The sequence below is a fragment of the Schistocerca nitens genome, chromosome 8 (genome assembly GCF_023898315.1).
Source record: "Schistocerca nitens isolate TAMUIC-IGC-003100 chromosome 8, iqSchNite1.1, whole genome shotgun sequence".
Lineage (NCBI taxonomy): Eukaryota > Metazoa > Arthropoda > Insecta > Orthoptera > Acrididae > Schistocerca > Schistocerca nitens.
The window spans coordinates 190,465,111-190,487,582 of NC_064621.1; positions in this window are offsets into that span (position 1 = coordinate 190,465,111).

The window sequence follows — 22,472 nt, forward strand, 5'->3', positions numbered from 1 at the left end:
GGGAGTAAAATAACCGATGATGGTCGAAGTAGAGAGGATATAAAATGTAGACTGGCAATGGCAAGGATATCGTTTCTGAAGAAGAGAAATTTGTTAACATCGAGTATAGATTTAAGTGTCAGGAAGTCGTTTCTGAAATTATTTGTATGGAGTGTAGCCATGTATGGAAGTGAAACATGGACGATAACCAGTTTGGACAAGAAGAGAATAGAAGCTTTCGAAATGTGGTGCTACAGGAGAATGCTGAAGATAAGGTGGGTAGATCACGTAACTGATGAGGAGGTATTGAATAGAATTGGGGAGAAGAGAAGTTTGTGGCACAACTTGACTAGAAGAAGGGATCGGTTGGTAGGACATGTTTTGAGGCATCAAGGGATCACAAATTTAGCATTGGAGGGCAGCGTGGAGGGTAAAAATCGTAGAGGGAGACCAAGAGATCAATACACTAAGCAGATTCAGAAGGATGTAGGTTGCGGTAGGTACTGGGAGATGAAGAAGGTTGCACAGGATGGAGTAGCATGGAGAGCTGCATCAAACCTGTCTCAGGACCGAAGACCACAACAACAACAACATGCAGCTTGGGGTAATCATACCATTTTAATTTCATGGAAACTGCGAATTTCACACACAGACAGGAACTGTTTCGTCGATGCAATGAATACGTTTCCATTTCAGTTTTTAAGGTGGTGAGCACCAAACTACTAAAACTGTTCTCTCAGAAACTCTCAATTCATCATTCTGGACTGCTTTTGTAAATTACTTCCATGGCAACATTCTCTTTTAGTAACTGTGGAGAGCTCAACTTCTATTTCTTCTATTTACTTCTTTACTTGGAACGAGATAAGTAACGCCTTTTAACGAAAGAAGTAAGTCCTTTCTCCATGTAGCTGGCACGTGCATTTGGTTTCACTGTGAATTGCCGGCAGACATTATTGAATCACCTCTTGACCATAATATCATGTTAACGTAAGTTTTGCTGGAAGGGATAACTGAATTTCAAAGAAGGTAAATGCTATTGTACTAATGATAAGATCGGTGAATTATGAAAAAGAAACGTGCTATTGATGGTTGAATCAATTGTTCAATACACAGCCACGGCATCTACAGCTACCACTGTTATTGGTGGGTGATAGGTGTTAATGTAAGCAGCACCGTATAAAGTTGTTTTTCAGCTTGAGATACGAGCTAACAGCAACACGAAGGTAGCCAAGGACTATATAAGTTTTAAGCAACTTTAAAAAAAACATACCGTGAAGTGAAAACGTGTTGTTTACTTAAATAATCGGAAAGTACGTAACAACTGTTGAGTCTAAAAGCACGACGCCAACACTCTAAAAAGGGAAAAGGATGTTTTGGAAGAAATATTAGTTGAATACAACACAGAAGCTCTTACACAAAGATTGAAAGAGCAGCTTAAAGTAATTTGGAGGCTCATCAAAGCGATACCAAGGAAAATTAATATTAAATGTAATCTAGAAGAGTTCCAAACTGGCGGTGGTTTGGCTGAGACAACAATAGATGACACAAACTAAATGGTTGTTGATAAAATCACACAAGTTAACTAGAGGATAACTGGAGTTATTCACTGCCACATGGTTGAAGAGAATGTCGCTCTGTAACAAAACATCGATGATGATAACTACACTGAAGATGGAAAGAAACTGAAGGTGAAACTTTATGCCATAGTCGTGAATCACGGCTAGCATTCTCTGGTGGGAGCTTATTAGAAGATACGTCAATGAAAAGACAGATAACATGCGGTTCTAGTGATAAACAGGGAGCTGCTGAAAAGTTCAGACGAGATTCATTCGTTAAAAATTTGTGTAAAACGAAAGGAATATAATGCAAAAATTACGTTAAAGAAAGATAAAGAAGAATCATCGAAAAAGAGCATAGTAGTGAACGCTATGAACAAGTTCAAGAACGAAATGGAACAAACTTGAGGCTCCAGTTTCTCAGGCAATCTGCTTGACAAATTTAGATTTTTCTATGTGAATAAGAACATGTTTTACATTTGCGATACATATTTCAGTTGTTTGATATTTTTCCAGTGATTAATATGTTCTTCTTTTTCTTGTGACAAATTATTTGTGTCTTTTAGTACATTTAGTACACTTAACCTTCCTAATTACCATAATTTAATATTTATATTTGTAGCATCTAACATATAAATCTGGTGTCTCGTTTTTCTTATACTTACCCAGAACATCTTTTTTGTATGACTTTGTGTACTGAAGCAACAAATAAAATAAACATGTTGACCCCTAAATTGTAAAAAATAAGAGAGCGAGAAACATAACACTATAAAATTATACTTAAATAAAATAGGTCATATTTTACTGTAGCAGTGACAATCTAGCGCCTTATTTACTCATTAAAGAAGGAAAATTCCTTACACTAACTTGTTATTTTACTAGAATATTAGATACAATTTTAATTAAAATAATTAAATATAATAGACATACTGATAGCTTAGCTTGCAGCATCTGCTTAAGGCTGAAACGTATATGATCGACGTCATTCACCTCCACCTCTTTAGCGTAAAACTTCTGTTCTAAACTTGTAGACAACTGCAACAGCCACAACAACATTCCCACATTTGTTTTGTTTGTATATTATTTCTCTAGTGAGAATACGAAGACGTTTCATCCGAACACCGAATGTACACTCTGTTACACATCTGTGACCAAACGTCATGGTAGCGCACTTCGGATCCTGTATGGGGTCGAAACACAAGAGTCACAGGATGTTTTGAGAGAGTATATCCACTACCTCCAACAAGCAACTCAACCAATCACATTGCCCATTTTCTAATTCTGGAGCAAATCTATTACTGTTCCTAGTGCGTGCATCATGCGGCGAACACAGCCAACTGTTTATCACGTTCAAAATCTTCGTACTGGCATCACAGGTGATTTGTGTATTGATAGAAAAGAAATGCTTGTGATTTCAGTATAGTTCTACTTGTGCTCCAGAGGGACAAAGTGCAGGTATATGTGCACAATGTATCGTCCCAGTGACATTCGAGAGTCCACCAATTCGATAGAATTCAATTTTGTTCTTTGATATATTTTTTGTTTCTGTATTATGGACGCATACAGTGGTTTTAAGGCAATGAAAATGTTTATCACATTGATAAAACTCTTCCAGTAGTAGTACAAAGGACGTTAATGAGATTTCCTGCTGTGGTTTGACAGGTACCAGTGCGAAATATTCGCAATCCACAAAGAGATTGAACTCTATTAGACAGAGCACGATTCCTGTCAGAATAATGCTGCATTAACTGCTACAACATATCAAGCAGCGACTATAAAGATTCCGTACGAAACCCAAACCGCTCTTTCAAATCATCGTCGCTATACTCCGCAAATGACGCTATTCACTCCATTAAAACCAGCTGTCTTGGTAAGCTTACATCTTCCTCCATTTCCATACAGTCCAGGTAACCCAAGATTTCGATACATAATATGCAGAAACGAAAAAATACATCTTACTCTTTAACTTTACACCTAATTATGTTTAGGAGTATATTTTGGGCATTTCCTCCTTAAGTTACTAACACAGAAGCGTACTTCTTGATGGAGCTCCCCGATAGTTATGGAGTAAATAAATCTGATCCTGGAATAATAAATATTAGCTCTTGTAGTAATATACTCCTTTAGTTCAGTAATCTCGACTGAAAGTCGCTGATTTCCTTCTGTCTTTGGTTTCGCTTATCCTTGGTTGTCGCTCTCCACCTTCAGTGTATATTTTCCCTCTGCAGCTGAGCAATTTCGTAGGCAACAGTGACTAACTCTCCCTCGACTCCCCCACAGATGCTAATTTCTCCGAATCATTCGTGTTAAAACAGGTCGTGAAAAAGCTAGATAGCCTCCGTTTCGCACTGTAAGCTGAGATATACAGGACACTCCTGTCAGCTACCATTTCGTTTCGAGCGCCATTTACACATAAATGTCTGATAAATCACTGGGGTAACAAGCACCACTACAACCACGAAATCAGTCTCTCCCTTCACAGGACGGTATGACTATTATTTAGTACAGTCTGTCCGTCACACGGTTCGTAGTGCCTAAGTAATAACGAGAAGGTACCAATTCCGTTCAAACTTAATGGACTCTCGAATCATTGGTGGTCACCTCCTAGACGGTTATCCACCGTATCATCATATTCCAACGACAGTCGAATGTGCCTTCTCCTACTAAGAAAAGTGGTTTAAATTTTGAACGGTATAGAGAAGTATTATCAATATCCTCCCAAATCTCCAGATAGTTTGGTACCTGAACAATAAAATTTATCAAAATAGTGTCTGCTCATGACAATATTTGTTACACCAAATGCGTTAGTTTTCTCTCGTTTCTCATGTGTAAAACTAGTGCAGTACGTGTTTTAGTTCTCACAAGAAAAGATCTGTGAAGATGGAGGATAATAGGATGAATGAGAGAGACTGGGAGTGTTGAGGACGTACAAACTCACGTTCAGTATTTCATTCGCATTCCTGGCAGTGTAACTGTAATAATTAGGAGGTCACAAGCTTTACGAGTCTCTACTTAATGAATTCCTTGTGAATTGATCAATTCTATTTATGATCTCGTTTTCATTTTCGGTATTTCAGTTCTGTGTGGTGACCAAATCTTGGAGGAATGGTTGAAGTATTATATTTCTACTATGACGAACTTCGGAACTAATGGAACATACTACTCTTGTGCCTCTAAACATTCCCTAATGTATGTTATATTATCATCATGATTAAAAATTTCCTATTATTATGAATTTACAGTGAAGAGGCATCAAGAGAATTTCGTTAAATCGCATTTAGTCCCAATTATGCCCAAGAAGAATCGATGACGGGGGAATAATTGAACCATTAGTAAGTTCATGTAACAGTAATTTATATGTTGTTCCAAAGAAAGATGGATCAATAAAAATTAATAATTGACTCTAGGCATATTAACACCATTACTATGCCAGAGAACGATCGGCCTCAGGCTCTGGGTTAATTGTACAGAAGATTAATGGGTTGTAAGTTTTATATCATGTCCATATGCGAGCTCGTTTTTGATCAATTCAGCTCCACCCTGCCTGTCGACAATATACAGTTTTCCTTTCTTTCTAAATGCATTATCCAACCTAAGACTTGCATTTGATTACATATTTTATCCACATGGACTTCATACTATTCTTCCTGAATGATTCCAGAAATGAATTACACTTTATTTCGATCATGTATTAATCGCTGAAAAATTTGGTCTGCTCGTAAACATGTCCTAAATTCACTGCTACAAGTATTTTCTCATTCTGGTGTTACAGTTAACTTGGAAATAATATGAGTTTTATTAATCTAAAATTAAATTTCTTGTACAAATTACTTCTGTTGAAAACATTCGACCTGATCCAGAAAAGTTATATGCTATAGGGTGTTTTACTGTTCCCAAGACGAAGCATAAAATTAAGGCATCCTTGTGTCTTATAAATTTTGGTAGGAATTCAGTCAGTCTGAAGGTATTACCCATGCCTAGGTTACGCAAGCTGGAGGGAAGGAATGCAGCATAGGACTGGGACGACTAGGCACAAGTGAAATTTCTAAGTGTTAAGAATGCCATTCATGCTACTTCAGTGTTATGAAATTCTCATTTGACGCAAATTTTTTTATATTTTTATTGTCAGTTCAACAACGGGCATGGATATTCATCTGTTCCACAAAATAGGAAGAAATGGGGTTGTACCTCAGAGAACTATAGCATTTGTGAGTAGAGAGGTGCCTAAATCCGAGTGTAACTATCCTGACACAGTGTGGGAGGCTCTTGACGCAGTTTGGGCTTTCAAGAAATTTAGTTTCTCTTTGTAAGGCAGTAACACAAAAGTATACGCTGATCATCATGAACTTTAATTTCTCATCCCTTCCAAATTAACCCATGTGCGCTTAGCACAACTGGCCCTGTATTTGCAAGAATTACGCTAAACTATTGTCTATGTTCCTGGTGTTCTGAACATTGTTGCCATTACCTTTTCACATGTACCTGTCGTTTAGTCAGAGGATTGAAGAATATTGGTCTGAGAACAATTTCAGTTTTACCTCGCAAGATGGCTGCATTTTAAAGATATCTTTTTCTTCCGATATTGATATTGCAAAAGTACGGAATGAAGATTGCATTTGTTGCAAAGTAACGGAGAAATGTAGAGGTAACACGATTACAACATTCACACAATATTATCTTGCAAAGAACAATATTTTATTCAGCTGCAGAAATCAAGCTGACTGTCATTGGGATTTATGTATGCCTGATGACTTGGTCAGCACACTTTTTCGGTATACACAACTCTGTTATCCATGCTTTGATCCCGAAAAGCTTTTCCGTAAGTTTATTTTAAAAATATGGCAAAATAATCAACTGAGCACTTGTAGTGTGTAAATTAGATCAGAAGGCGAAGTGTTCCACTGTATCACACAATGCACCACTGGTTCCTACAATTCGAGAACGTTTACCGGGTTGGCACTAGTTGACCACTTTTTTTTTTTTTTTTTTTTTTTTTTTTTGTGTCTACTGACTGGTTTGATGCGGCCCGCCACGAATTCCTTTCCTGTGCTAACCTCTTCATCTCAGAGTAGCACTTGCAACCTACGTCCTCAATTATTTGCTTGACGTATTCAAATCTCTGTCTTCCTCTACAGTTTTTGCCCTCTACAGCTCCCTCTAGTACCATAGAAGTCATTCCTTCATGTCTTAGTAGATGTCCTATCATCCTGTCCCTTCTCCTTATCAGTGTTTTCCACATATTCCTTTCCTCTCCGATTCTGCGTAAAACCTCCTCATTCCTTACCTTATCACTCCACCTAATTTTCAACATTCGTCTATAGCACCACATCTCAAATGCTTCGATTCTCATCTGTTCCGGTTTTCCCACAGTCCATGTTTCACTACCATACAATGCTGTACTCCAGACGTACATCCTCAGAAATTTCTTTCACAAATTAAGGCCGGTATTTGATATTAGTAGACTTCTCTTGGCCAGAAATGCCTTTTTTCCCATAGCGAGTCTGCTTTAGATGTCCTCCTTGCTCCGTCCGTCATTGGTTATTTTACTGCCTAGGTAGCAGAATTCCTTAACTTCAATCCTGATGTTAAGTTTCTCGCTGTTCTCATTTCTACTACTTCTCATTACCTTTGTCTTTGTCCGATTTACTCTCAAACCATACTGTGTACTCATTAGACTGTTCACTCCGTTCAGCAGATCATTTAATTCTTCTTCACTTCCACTCAGGATAGCAATGTCATCAGCGAATCATATTATTGATATCCTTTCACCTTGTATTTTTATTCCACTCCTGAACCTTTCTTTTATTTCCATCATTGCTTCCTCGATGTACAGATTGAAGAGTAGGGGCGAAAGGCTACAGCCTTGTCTTACACCCTTCTTAATACGAGCACTTCGTTCTTGATCGTCCACTCTTATTATTCCCTCTTGGTTGTTGTACAGATTGTATATGACCCGTCTCTCCCTATAGCTTACCCCTACTTTTTTCAGAATTTCGAACAGCTTGCACCATATTATATTGTCGAACGCTTTTCCCAGTTCGACAAATCCTATGAAAGTGTCTTGATTTTTCTTTAGCCTTGCTTCCATAATCAGCCGTAACGTCAGAATTGCCTCTCTCGTCCCTAAAGCCAAATTGATCGTCACCTAGCGCATTCTCAATTTTCTTTTCCATTCTTCTGTATATTATTCTTGTAAGCAGCTTCGATGCATGAGCTGTTAAGCTGATTGTGCGATAACTCTCGCACTTGTCAGCTCTTGCCGTCTTCGGAATTGTGTGGATGATGCTTTTGCGAAAGTCAGATGGTATATCGCCAGACGCATATATTCTACACACCAACGTGAATAGTCCTTTTGTTGCCACTTCCCCCAATGATTTTAGAAATTCTGAAAGAATTTTATCTATCCCTTCTGCCTTATTTGACCGTAAGTCTTCCAAAACTCTTTTAAATTCCGATTCTAATACTGGATCCCCTATCTCTTCTAAATCGACTCCTGTTTCTTCTTCTATCACATCAGACAAATCTTCACCCTCATAGAGGCTTTCAATGTATTCTTTCCACCTATCTGCTCTCTCCTCTGCATGTAACTGTGGAATTCCCGTTGCACTCTTAATGTTACCACCGTTGCTTTTAATGTCACCAAAGGTTGTTTTGACTTTCCTGTATGCTGAGTCTGTCCTTCCGACAATCATATGTTTTTCGATGTCTTCACATTTTTCCTGCAGCCATTTCGTCTTAGCTTCCCTGCACTTCCTATTTATTTCATTCCTCAGCGACTTGTATTTCTGTATTCCTGATTTTCCCGGAACATGTTTGTACTTCCTCCTTTCATCAATCAACTGAAGTCTTTCTTCTGTTACCCATGGTTTCTTCGCAGCTACCTTCGTTGTACCTATGTTTTCCTTCCCAACTTCTGAGACGGCCCTTTTTAGAGATGTCCATTCCTCTTCAACTGTACTGCCTACTGCGCTATTCCTTATTGATGTATCTATAGCGTTAGAGAACTTCAAACGTATCTCGTCATTCCTTAGTACTTCCGTATCCCACTTCTTTGCGTATTGATTCTTCCTGGCTAATGTCTTGAACTTCAGCCTACTCTTCATTACTACTATATTGTGATCTGAGTCTATATCTGCTCCTGGGTACGCCTTACAATCCAGTATCTGATTTCGGAATCTCTGCCTGACCATGATGTAATCTAATTGAAATCTTCCCGTATCTCCTGGCCTTTTCCAAGTATACCTCCTCCTCTTGTGATTCTTGAACAGGGTATTCGCTTTTACTAGCTGAAACTTGTTGCAGAACTCAATTAGTCTTTCTCCTCTTTCATTCCTTGTCCCAAGCCCATATTCTCCTGTAACCTTTTCTTCTACTCCTTTCCCTACAACTGCATTCCAGTCGCCCATGACTATTAGATTTTCGTCCCCCTTTACATACTGCATTACCCTTTCAATATCCTCATACACTTTCTCTATCTTTTCATTTTCAGCTTGCGACGTCGGCATGTATACCTGAACTATCGTTGTCGGTGTTGGTCTGCTGTCGATTCTGATTAGAACAACCCGGTCACTGAACTGTTCACAGTAACACAGCCTCTGCCCTACCTTCCTATTCATAACGAATCCTACACCCGTTATACCATTTTCTGCTGCTGTTGATATTACCCGATACTCATCTGACCAGAAATCCTTGTCTTCCTTCCACTTCACTTCACTGACCCCTACTATATCTAGATTAAGCTTTTGCATTTCCCTTTTCAGATTTTCTAGTTACCCTACCAAGTTCAAGCTTCTGACATTCCACGCCCCGACTCGTAGAACGTTATCCTTTCGTTGATTATTCAATCTTTTTCTCATGGTAACCTCCCCCTTGGCAGTCCCCTCCCGGAGATCCGAATGGGGGACTATTCCGGAATCTTTAGCCAATGGAGAGATCATCATGACACTTCTTCAATTACAGGCCACATGTACTGTGGATACACGTTACGTGTCTTTAATGCAGTGGTTTCCATTGCCTTCTGCATCCCCATGTCGTTGATCAATGCTGATTCTTCCGCCTTTAGGGGCAATTTCCCAACCCTAGGACAAGAGAGTGCTCTGAACCTCTATCCGCTCCTCCGCCCTCTTTGACAAGGCCGTTGGCAGAATGAGGCTGACTTCTTATGCCGGAAGTCTTCGGCCGCCAATGCTGATTATTTATCAAAATTTAGGCAGTGGCGGGGATCGAACCCGGGACCGAAGACGTTTCGATTATGAATCAAAGACGCTACCCCTAGATCCCATTAAAAGGACGAATCGAGGCTTTTCCTTTGAATTTGTGGCAGTAGAGCTTGTCTCTAAATTTGTCATTCTTATCTCACAGCGAAAAGCTTCCGCTAAGTCAGTGTCAGTTGCATTTCTGAAGCATTTGTTATGTGAAATTTGCTATGCAGACAATGTAAAATTAGCTAATGGACCCTAGTTTCATCCGTGCCAATGATTAAAAACTCTACATTACCACAAAGATAAAAACAATTTCTATAGCTTGCTACTATGCCAGTTTGTATCCAGCGGCGTGGATGACGAAAGAATTAGGTAACCTTTGCAGGTTATACTGTCACCAGCAACATAAGTCTTGGGACCAGTATATGAGTATTTTTCAGGATGCCTTGACCGAACTACCCAATGATTCTACCTATGTGATTTTGAAACACTTTATTCGTTAATCGCTATTGCTAGCTGAAGCTTATTGCAGAGCTCATTTAACCTTTTTCCACTCTCATTCATACAAACAAGCCCAATATTGACATTAACGATTTCCTTCATTACTTCCCCTGATAACGACTTCCTCTTCCCCATGATTATTAGAATATCAGCTCCTTTTACAAACTGAATTATCTGTTCAGCTTACTCATACAATCTCTCTATCTCTTCATCATTTCATTTATACATCGGCATGTATACTTAAACTGTTATGGCATTCTTTGTCTTGCTGTCGGTTCTGATGATAACAACCCTACCACAGAACTGCAGTAACTCACTCCCTTGTTAACTTTCCTATACATAATGAGTCTTAATTCCATTACACGATTTTCTGCTATTGATGTTACACTATACATATACGACCAAAGACTCTTCATCTCATTTCACTTCACTATTTCCACTATATCCTGACTTAGCCTTTGCGTTTCTCTTTTCAGATTTTCTAGCTTCCCTACCATGTTCACCCTTCTGACATTCCAAGCTCCGTCTAGTAGTATGTTACCCTTTCGTTGCTTAATCAATTTTTTTTTATGGCCATTGGCTGTCAGCTCCAAAAGATCCGATTGAGGATCTAATTGGAATTCCTTTTCCAATGGAGAGTTCATCATGATACTTTTTCAGTTACAAGCCATGTGTCCAGCGTATACATGTTATGTGTCATTAACATATTTATTTATTTATTTACACTACAAGTTACGTAGGACCAAATTGAAGAGGAAATCTCCAAGGCCATGGAACGTGTCAGTACATTAAATTACAACAGAAAAGTAAGAACAGATAAAAATAAAATGTCTATGAACCCAAAAGGAGTCAATCCATAAGTTTAAGTAAAGTCAATCAACAATACAACAAGAATCAACTTAATTTTTCATAGAACTCCTCTACAGAATAGAAGGAGTGACCCATGAGGAAACTCTTCAGTTTCGATTTGAAAGCGCGTGGATTACTGCTAAGACTTTTTATTTGACTGTTACCTTATTGAAAAAGGATGCGGCAACATACTGCACACTTTTCTGCACAAGAGTTAAGGAAGTCCGATACAAATGCAGGTTTTATTTCCGCCGAGTATTAACCGAGTGAAAGCTGTTTATTCTTGGGAATAATCTAATATTGGTAACAAGAAACGACATTAAGGAATATACATAATGAGATGCCAATGTCAAAATACTTAGACTCGTGAACAGAGGTCGACAAATGGTCCGGGAATTTTTGCCATTTATTGCCTGAACCGATCGTTTCTGAGCCAAAAATATCCTTTTAGAATGGGGAGAATTACCCCAAATATAATACCATTCGACATGAGGCAATGAAAATAAGCAAAGGAGACTAATTTTCGTGTCGAAAGATCAATCACTTCAGCCACCGATCGAATAGTAAAAATGGGAGCATTAAGTCTTTGTACAAGAACTGAACGTGGGCTTCCAACAACAGTTTTCTATCTATCTGAACACCTAGAAATTTTAACTGTCAGTTTCACTAAACATATGCCCATTCTGTGAAATTAAAACATCAGGTTTTGTTGAATTGTGTGTTAGAAAATGTAAAACCTGAGTCTTACTGTGATTTAGCGTTAGTTTATTTTCTAAAAGCCATGAACTTAGATCATGAACCGCACTATTTGAAACCAAGCCAATGTTGCACACAACATCCATTACTACCAAGGTAGTTTCTTCAGAAAACAGAAATATTTTACAGTTACCCGTAATACTAGAGGGTATCTCATTTATATAAATCAGTAACAGGAGTGCTCCCAACACTGATCCCTGAGGCATCCCAACTTGACTATATCCTACTCAGACCCCACATCACAGCCATTCTCAACATTGTGAATGATGACCTTTTGCTGTCTGTTGCTAAAGCAAGAAGTGAACCAATTGTGAGCTACTGCCCGTATTCCGTAATGGTCCAACTTCTGGAGCAATATTTTGTAATCAATAAAATCAATTACCTTAGTTAAATAAAAAAATATGCGTAGCATTCGAAACCTTTTGTTTAATCCAACCAGTACCTCACAGAGAAGAGAGAATGTAGCATTTTCAGTTGTTAAACGACTTCTAAAGCCGAACTATACATTTGATAGGAAATCATGTGATATAAAATGATCAATTATCCTAACATACAGCCTTTTCAATAATTTTAGCTAATATTGGCACAGAAATAGATATAAAATTGTCTACATTATCCCTTTCCCCTTTTTATTAAGCGGCTTTACTATTGAATACTGTAATCGTTCAGGAAACTGACAATTCCTAAAGGAAAAATTACAAAAAATGGCTACAAAGGGGGCTAACATGTGCAGCACAGTACTTCAGTATTCCGCTAGGCACTCCATCATATCCATGAGAGTCCTTAGTCCTTAGTGATTTAATTATTCACTCAAACTATCCCTTGTCTTTATCACAGAGGGGTATTTCAGACATCAAACTCGGAAAGGCATTTGCCAAGAAAGTTATGTGATTCCCTGTAGAAAATAAATTTTTATTTAATTCACCAGCAATTCTCAGAAAATGATTGTTAAATACTGTACAGACATCTGATTTATCAGTAACAGATATATTTTTATCACAGACTTACTTGATATCGTCGACCTTGTGCTGTTGACTAGACACTTCCTTCACAAAAGAGCATATGGTTTTAATTTTATGCTGTGGATTAGCAATTCTATTGCATACCACAAACTCTTGGCCGTCCTAATAACATTTTTAAGCACCTTACAATACTTTTTGTAATGGGCCACCGTAGCTTGATTGTGACTACTTCTAAGATTTTGATATAATTCCCACTTTGTTTTACATGAAACACCTATCCCATTGGTCAGCCACCTCGGCAGCCTTTTACTGCTAGTACCCAGTTTGGAACGTTCTAATGGAAAGCAGCTCTCAAAGAGCATAAGAAATGTCTTAAGGAAAGCATTATATTTATCGTCTATGTTGTCGTCACTATAAACTTTCTGCCACTTGTGTTGCTGGACAAGATTTAAAAAACCCTTTGTTACTGTTGGATTAACTTTCCTACATAGATTCTAATTATATGTGACATTTGTTTGTGTACAAAAGCCTTTTAGTGTTAAAATCTGTGAATCATGGTCTGAAATGCCATTCACCCTTTTAGTCAAAATGGTTCAAATGGCTCTGAGCACTATGGGACTCAACTGCTGAGGTCATTAGTCCCCTAGAACTTAGAACTAGTTAAACCTAACTAACCTAAGGACATCACAAACATCCATGCCCGAGGCAGGATTCGAACCTGCGACCGTTGCGGTCTTGCGGTTCCAGACTGCAGCGCCTTTAACCGCACGGCCACTTCGGCCGGCTCTCACCCTTTTAGTAACAGAATGCCCATCTAGTAATGAAAAAGGGATAAAAGTATTGCCTGTGGTTGTGCTACTGTTCCCCTGCACCCTAGCTGGAAAAAACACACTCTGCATCAGATCATATGAATTTAGGAGATCTACCAACACCTTGTACCATCATATACAAAATTGTTGAGTAAACGTGTTGAGACGATGGCATAGGCCGATATGTTTTTTCTCCCGTCAAGCCTTTCCTACATTGCTGTTAGTTTAAAGTGAATTGGATACTTCTGTATTGCTTGTATACATGTCGTTGCATTCTGCCTTGTTGCATACACTATTTTTTCCTAATATCCCCAATGTTTAGTGTTATTTTAGTAGGAGACTGAAGTTACATACAACGTGTTTCCATTGAGTTAGTATGTCTGTGACTGTCAGTTGGTTAGTCCTTCCCGCATTAGACTGATAGTCACCCGCTGTCGGTCTCTTACACTGTAGAATTAATAATAAAGCTTATGCTGCTCTCACAAACAAATTGTAACGAAAGCACTTTGTAGGTCCATTGCAATATTGTTTCAAATAATATCTTCATAATATTCCTCTAGATACGAGGACAGTGATAGATTCCGTAATTGGAAATCAATATCAGAGTGCGTCTCTGTTACACATACGGGATAAAATATGCTCCGTTGCAACTATATCTGCCAAATCATCAGGATATTACTTTCTAATCACTTCTGTCTAAACGTTTGAGTAGTTTGAGTTCGCCACAATATTACATCGTATGTATCAGCTACGATTGGGCTTCATTATCCAGTAATTATTGAACCCATAGCTTCCAACTCTCAGTTTATTAAAGTATTTTCATAACTACTAGACTTATTCTTCGCTTAAGGGGAGACAAAAGGCAATTTTGTCCCTATTCTGACAATGACACTTCACCCTTTTGATAGGTACACGTTTCAAAAGAACTATGTGTATAATATATATGCCTGCATTTAAAAGTAAAACTAACAAAATATCTATTATAGATTTCAAGGGCTTTTTTAATCATTCGGTGGCGATCATAAAACAGTTTATGTTAGGTAGGTTGTTCTCAATTTACTTGTAACAACTTATTACCATTCGAGTACAAAACGACCAAACACCATATTTCGAAACCGTTCAGTTCAGAAAATAATGGTACGTGAAAAAATAAAATGTAATCTTGAGAAAAATCAATGTAAGGGTTAACATTGCAATTGCAGTCAATTCTGAGAATTACTGACAGTTAATATTTACCTGTACCATACTGAAGTTCCTCTGAATCGTACTTATCTGCTTCTCTTTTCTTGTTTCCTCCTCTTTTCTGTCTTCTTTCTTTTTTGCATTTTGCATTAGCGACTCCTGCTTTGCCGATTCTCTCCTTCCTTGTTTGCAGCAAGTATTTCGTAGTATTTCCAATAGATTTTGTACCCAGTGCTTCCAGAACATTCAGTTTCCTTACATTTACATTTACATTTATACTCCGCAAGCCACCCAACGGTGTGTGGCGGAGGGCACTTTACGGCCACTGTCATTACCTCCATTTCCTGTTCCAGTCGCTTATGGTTAGCGGGAAGAGCGACTGTCTGAAAGCCTCCGTGCGCTCTCGAATCTCTCTAATTTTATATTCGTGATCTCCTCGGGAGGTATAAGTAGGGGGAAGCAATATATTCGATACCTCATCCAGAAACGCACCCTCTCGAAACCTGGCGAGCGAGCTACACCGCGATGCAGAGCGCCTCTCTTGCAGAGTGGGCCACTTGTGTTTGCTAAACATCTCCGTAACGCTATCACGGTTACCAAATAACCCTGTGACGAAACGCGCCGCTCTTCTTTGGATCTTCTGTATCTCCTCCGTCAACCCGATTTGGTATGGATCCCACACTGATGAGCAATACTCAAGTATAGGTAGAACGAGTGTTTTGTAAGCCACCTCCTTTGTTGATGGATTACATTTTCTAAGGATTCTCCCAATGAATCTCGACCTGGTACCCGCCTTACCAACAATTAATTTTATATGATCATTCCACTTCAAATCGTTCCGCACGCACACTCCCAGATATTTTACAGAAGTAACTGCTACCAGTGTTTGTTCTTCTATCATATAATCATACAATAAAGTATCCTTCTTTCTATGTATTCGCAGTACATTACATTTGTCTGTGTTAAGGTTCAGTAGCCACTCCCTGCACCAAGTGCCTGTCCGCTGCAGATCTTCCTGCATTTCGCTACAATTTTCTAATGCTGCAACTTCTCTGTATACTACAGCATCATCCGCGAAAAGCCGCATGGAACTTCCGACACTATCTGCTAGGTCATTTATATATATTGTGAAAAGCAATGGTCCCATAACACTCCCCTGTGGCACGCCAAAGGTTACTTTAACGTCTGTAGACGTCTCTCTATTGATAACAACATGCTGTGTTCTATTTCAATCCAGCCACACAGCTGGTCTGATATTCCGTAGGCTCTTACTTTGTTTATAAGGTGACAGTGCGGAACTGTATCGAACGCCTTCCGGAAGTCAAATAGCATCTACCTGGGAGCCTGTATCTAATATTTTCTGGGTCTCATGAACAAATAAAGCGAGTTGGGTCTCACACGATCGCTGTTTCCGGAATCCATGTTGATTCCTACAGAGTAGATTCTTATTTCGATGCCAGCCATTTTTTCATTTGTGCGAGGACTTAGAGAAGCTTTGGAAAAAGGTGTTTAGTATTTCAGCTTTACGCGTGTCATCCTCTGTTTCTATGCCATCATCATCCCGGAGTGTCTGGATATGCTGTTTCGAGCCTCTTACTGATTTAACGTAAGACCAGAACTTCCTAGGATTTTCTGTCAAGTCGGTACATTGAATTTTACTTTCGACTTCACTGAACGCTTCACGCATAGCACTCCTTACGCTAACTTTGACATCGTTTAGCTTCTGTTTGTCTGAGAGGTTTTGGCTGCGTTTAAACTTGGAGTGAAGCTCTCTTAGTAGTTTCCTAACTTTGTTGTTGAACCACGGTGGGTTTCTCCCGTCCCTCACAGTTTTACTCGGCATGTACTTGTCTAAAACGCCTTTTACGAGGGCCTTGAACTTTTTCTATAAACACTCAACATCGTCAGTGTCGGAACAGAAATTTTCGTTTTGATCTGTTAGGTAGTCTGAAATCTGCCTTCTATTACTCTTGCTAAACAGATAAACCTTCCTCCCTTTTTTTATATTCCTATTAACTTCCATATTCAGGGATGCTGCAACGGCCTTATGATCACTGATTCCCTGTTCTGCACTTACAGAGTCGTAAAGTTCGGTTCTGTTTATTATCAGTAGGTCCAAGATGTTATCTCCACGAGTCGGTTCTCTGTTTAATTGCTCGAGGCAATTTTCGGATAGTGCACTCAGAATAATGTCACTCGATGGTCTGTCCTTACCACCCGTCCTAAACATCTGAGTGTCCCAGTCTATATCTTGTTCCACCATCACTGAAGAAAAAGATTGCGTTATAAACACAAAATTTGTGGGTCGTAATCCAAACAAATACGGTTTTGGGCAACCTGGTTCAAATGACAGAATTTACACATTCATTTAAACATTGTATTTTCCAATGAGGGCATTTCTTCAGCAAAGTAATTTTGCGAAGACCTCTATATATAAGTCGAATTTCATTCATGACTAAAGAAGATAAAGAATATTTTTGGTCATGTGTTACACTTTGCTGCATTTCTCCCGTATTTGTACCAAATGTAACGATCTAATCGCCTAAGAAAATGCTGAGAGTTTTCATTTGTGGAAAACTTATGGAAAAGATAGCTCATACTGCTTTCTTCAGTTTTTCTAAATTCTCAGCGTATCTTCTCATGGCCATGCCATAATAATTCTGTAATCTGTTTATTTCAACATTTGTCACGCGACCTTTACTACCAATATTCTTATCATCTTCCAGTACCATTTTTTACTTTTTTTTAAAAACTTCTCAGCGTGGAGCCCATTCCCTACTGCGCATTCCCAATTGCGTTCTGATTTGGAACTTGCGACATTAGACCCATAGAGTTCTGCAGCGCATATCCTATCATAAACTTTGCTCCCACTGTCCCTTAAATTCTGTGCGTGTCTAACAACTCTGTTTGAAACAGAACGATTAAATATCCGGAGAACTCCTACTTCCTCCATTTCAACACTTGAACCAGCAGAATTATTCTGGCAGTTATGCACATGCTCTTTCTTAGTTTCACTGCCACAAGTTATACAGAATTTTTTTTAGAATCCCTAAGTCAGTTGCCTTGCTATTATATAATGACGTACTGTCACAACACCATTTGGTGAATTGGGCCACATTTCTACCAGCTGTCATCGAAACATGCACAACTATCACTACTTTTACTGTCATAACTTTCCCTGAGTGCCCTTTCAGCTGCTTCCTTAATTAAGAAGTTATAAATCTTCAGCAACAGCAGTCCCAGTAATTGCATTATCAGTCATAAAATTTGCAGGTGGATTTGGAATGTCAGGCGTTCCCCGAAAGTGTTTGCCTGCCTCTATCTTTTTACCAAGTGATCTGAGACCATAAACAAACATTATATAACACTCGTACAGATTATTATTTCCCACTTGTGATGTTATTGTTGTAGCAATTACTTCACACTTTACACAATTCGATGCCAGTTTTGACACATTCCGTTTGCGAAGCAGTTGATTCTCTCCCAAAGATGTGTCACCACCAAGTATTCTGCGCATAATATTTTTGGAAATGCTGAATTTCAAGACAATATCATTTAAAGAGTGTTCATCTCCACAAGTAGAGGATAAACATTGAAGACACTGCAGTTTCTTTCTTGAGGTGTTGATTTTCATTACATCTGGCATTCTTGGCTCCTTTGACCCACTGACCACATTCACTTTTCCATACTTATTTTCTCTGAATTTTACTGTGGGCGAGAATTGTTTTATTCGCTGCATTTTTATAAAAATGTGCGAAACCAGAGCAAATATAAATCAATGCTAAACTCACTATCAAACAATCTTCACTGAGTACAAACAACAGCGCTCGAAAACAAAAACACGATCAGAACGAAGTGTATCTATAGGTGTACAGGGCAGGAAGCCTTGACACAATATAACAGTAGAAGCAGGAAACAGCGTACACAGAATATAAAAATTGGTGTAATTTTCTCTTCGTGGCGCAAAAAAGGAGGCGTGTTATTTACATGCCAGGTTTGCACAGAGAAACAGGAGAGCAATCATAACTAACATACAAACTGTGGTATTTATGTGGAACAAAAATTGTTTCACGCAGGCAATAGCGTTCTTTTCAAAGACGCAAAAATGTTAACAGCAATTTTGTAGGCTTTTTGACTTCCGTCTCCCCTTGAGTATATATTGCAGATATGCAGAAGTCGAGTAATATTTACTTCATATTCCTTTCACCGTTTATCATAAATGAGCTGAAAGTCAACAGTATTTTCTGCCGCTACCTTTGTAGCAGTATCACTTTCTAGAAAATTGAGACATGAACGTTTTAAATTGTAAAGGGCGTTTTCGTTGAGGGGAAAAAAATTAAGATTTGGAGGTTTGCCGATAATATTGTCATTCTGTTACAGACGCCCAAAGGTTTGGCTGATCAGTAAAACTAAATGGATAACTTCTTGAAAAGAATTATGAGATGGACGTTAACATAAGGAAAACAAGATTAATGGACTTTGGACAAATTAAATCTGTTTATACTGAGTGAATTATATCAGGAAATAAGTCACTAAACACTAAAAGAAGTCGATGAGTACTGCTATTTGGCAAGGAGACAGGATATGTCATACAGGCTGCCAGTAACTGTACAAGCGTGTCTTGAAAAAGAGAAATTTGATAACGTTATATATAAATCGGTCAGGAAGTATTTTTCTGGAGATATGAGACACGAGTGTAGCCCTGAATGGAAGTGAAAGGTGGTAACTAAACAGTTCAGATAAGAAAAGAATAGAATTTTTGGAAATGTGGTGTTCCCAGACGATACAGATAATTAAATAGAGATATTGAAGGAGACTACAATCAGCATGTTAGAATGAGTATAGGCTGCAGTAGATGTGCAGAGATGAAAAGGTTTCGACAGTGTAGTCAAGGGTGGAGAGCTGCATCGAACCAGTCATCGGAATGACGGCCACAAAAATTAAAATTCATGAATTTCATTTTCATAATAGAAATCATTACAGTTGATCTATATTTTGTTCCCAGGTAATCGACTATGCCGTCTACAATGATTCCTATCCGTACGCAAAGATTCATATCTCAAAGTATCCTATCACCTTCCAGTTACAAACAAAGAGAGAAAAAATATCTTCGAATTAAATTTCCCTTTTCTCGTATCTGCGCTTACGGTCAGAACTTATTTTCACTCCACTTGGTTTCAGCAGATACATGGTCGGTCTCGGAAGCTACTCCATAATCGTGAGCATTAATCTCCGTAGTGCGAACTGCGAACAACTGGTCGAGTCGACAGTTCCGATGCAGTTAAAAGCGAGACATGGAGTTCTCCGGGGGAATAAATTATTGTTTCCACTCGTGCTCGCTTTATTGCCACCGCACTGCGGCTAGTCCGGGCTCCCCTCATCACAGTAATGTACTCATGAGAGCCGAGAAAATTGCTCGCCTTCCAGCACCGGCGTCACACGAAACAAAGCAGTGTATCCACGCAAACGTGTTGGTGGCTACGCATAACAAATTTACATGGTAGAGAAAAAGGTTTACCAGTTTCCCGATACAATATTTAACAATATCGTGAAATATTTCATCGATGAATACACTTGCACTGGTATGTGTTGCACAAGAAAATGAGATTTTACTTTCGTGGGAAATTAAAGAAGACAACGAAGCCTTACACGCTTATTTCATTATGAAGTAGAAGTTGGGCGACGTCAATATAGAAGATCGTGCATGGGGTATTACAACTGACAAATAGGTTTTGACCATTATAAGTTTATACATAGCCTCAGAATCATTCGAGGAATCTGTATTTATTAGATAAGGAGCGGTAAATGTTTTCCGCCAGAAGCCGCTGCTGCAGCCTATATGCAACATAGCGCGACTACGATGTGGGTAGATAAGCACCGACTGGTATGCAAGTAGTTAGTGTGGCAATCGTATATTTACGAAGTGCTTGTGAGTAAATGCGGAAGCGTGAACTATGGCCTACCAAAAGCGTTGTAACAAGACCAACGAGCTGATATTCTTTTCTTGACTAACGACCGACGAAGTCTGGTACACCGCCATCGAATACTGACGAATTTGTATGCCGTTGAATGTCTGCCGAAAACCACCGTTTTTGCATGGTGTCTGACGGCATACGACACTTCGGAACCAAAACTAAAGAACTGAAACCTAAAATAAAAAAAATAAAAAGAGACAAATCCCTCCAATAGTCACCTAAATTGGAGGAGAGTTCACATGAATTGGGACCTCCTACCATCAAATAAAACACGCTCTGTTAAAATATGATGAGCAACCCCATAGTGTGGGTAGACTCACAAGAATGACTGAAGAATTAACTCATATACTTTGAAAACAGCCTCTCTGGAAGTGCTTGAAGATTAAATCTCCTTTCTCAAAGTCCGAAAGAAGGTATGTCACTGCCGAAGTATTGGCTTCCCCGACGGCAGCTTTCTGTCCCATACTCTCTCTCTTCCCCTCAAGTACCACAAGATTCAGAGATTTAACAGTGAGGTTCTGAAGCCTCGTTTCCATGATGTGCCACGTGACACGTTTCCAATTCAGGGGTCTCCGAATATCACAGACGTAGTGAAAATACTTCGCAGGGTTGGCAGTAAATGAGCTGGGAAGAAGAACCATTGCATCCATTCCAGTGTAACATAATCCCTTTTATGCAATGTATTGTCTATAAACCTGAATACATCTTTGACACCCTCGTCTTTCTGAATAGCCTCTATGCTCTTCACTAATGCCAGTTCATCTCTTGTTTCAGCAGCAGTTTTCTTTAATACAACGATGACTGGGATATCAACGGCGTTGCAGTGTTACTTCGGTGTATTCCTTGAAATACAGTCTGTATCCTTGTGTTTGCGTTCATTTTTGTATACTACGATGGCATCATCTGCCCATCTTGTCAGTCGTCCTGAAAGATCCTACTGGCTTGGCAGTCAGCATAATTTGGGAGCTCAGCCACAAAAATGAACATTCTACCTTATTATTTACTGGTCTACCATAATTAACTGGTCGCCGTAAAACAGCAAGACACAATTCCTCAGTCAATCAGTTCTTGAACTGCGATGATACTCGGGAGATGCAAGCAATCGATTTATACGCTCACCGCTGTAACTAAAATAGACCTGCTTCCAATTCCCAACCAATAGCCTCTCGGCATTCATGTGAGAAGCGCCAGGACTGAAGATGTGATAGCCTCCTTAAGAATACAAAAAGACTATCCTGGAAGAAATCTTTCTGCGTCAATAGCCGGCCGGAGTGGCCGTGCGGTTCTAGGCGCTACAGTCTGGAACCGCGCGACTGCTACGGTCGCAGGTTCGAATCCTGCCTCGGGCATGGATGTGTGTGATGTCCTTAGTTAGGTTTAAGTGGTTCTAAGTTCTAGGGGACTGATGACCTCAGAAATTAAGTCCCGTAACGCTCAGAGCCATTTTTTGTACGTCAATAACGCACAATCGTACGACACGATAGTTAGGTGACCCAGACACTTTTAGAGAAATAAAAAATCTCTGAATGACAAAGACAGAGGTGGAAGACCATCTCTGTGTGAGGAACTAGGAATCGCAAGAGATGATGCATGAAAACTTGCTATATATCTGTCTGTATTTAGGCAATAATGGTAAAATTAAAGTCAATGAGGGATCAGTTTTCAACATTTTGCGCGACGTTTTGAAAATTAAAAGAGACCG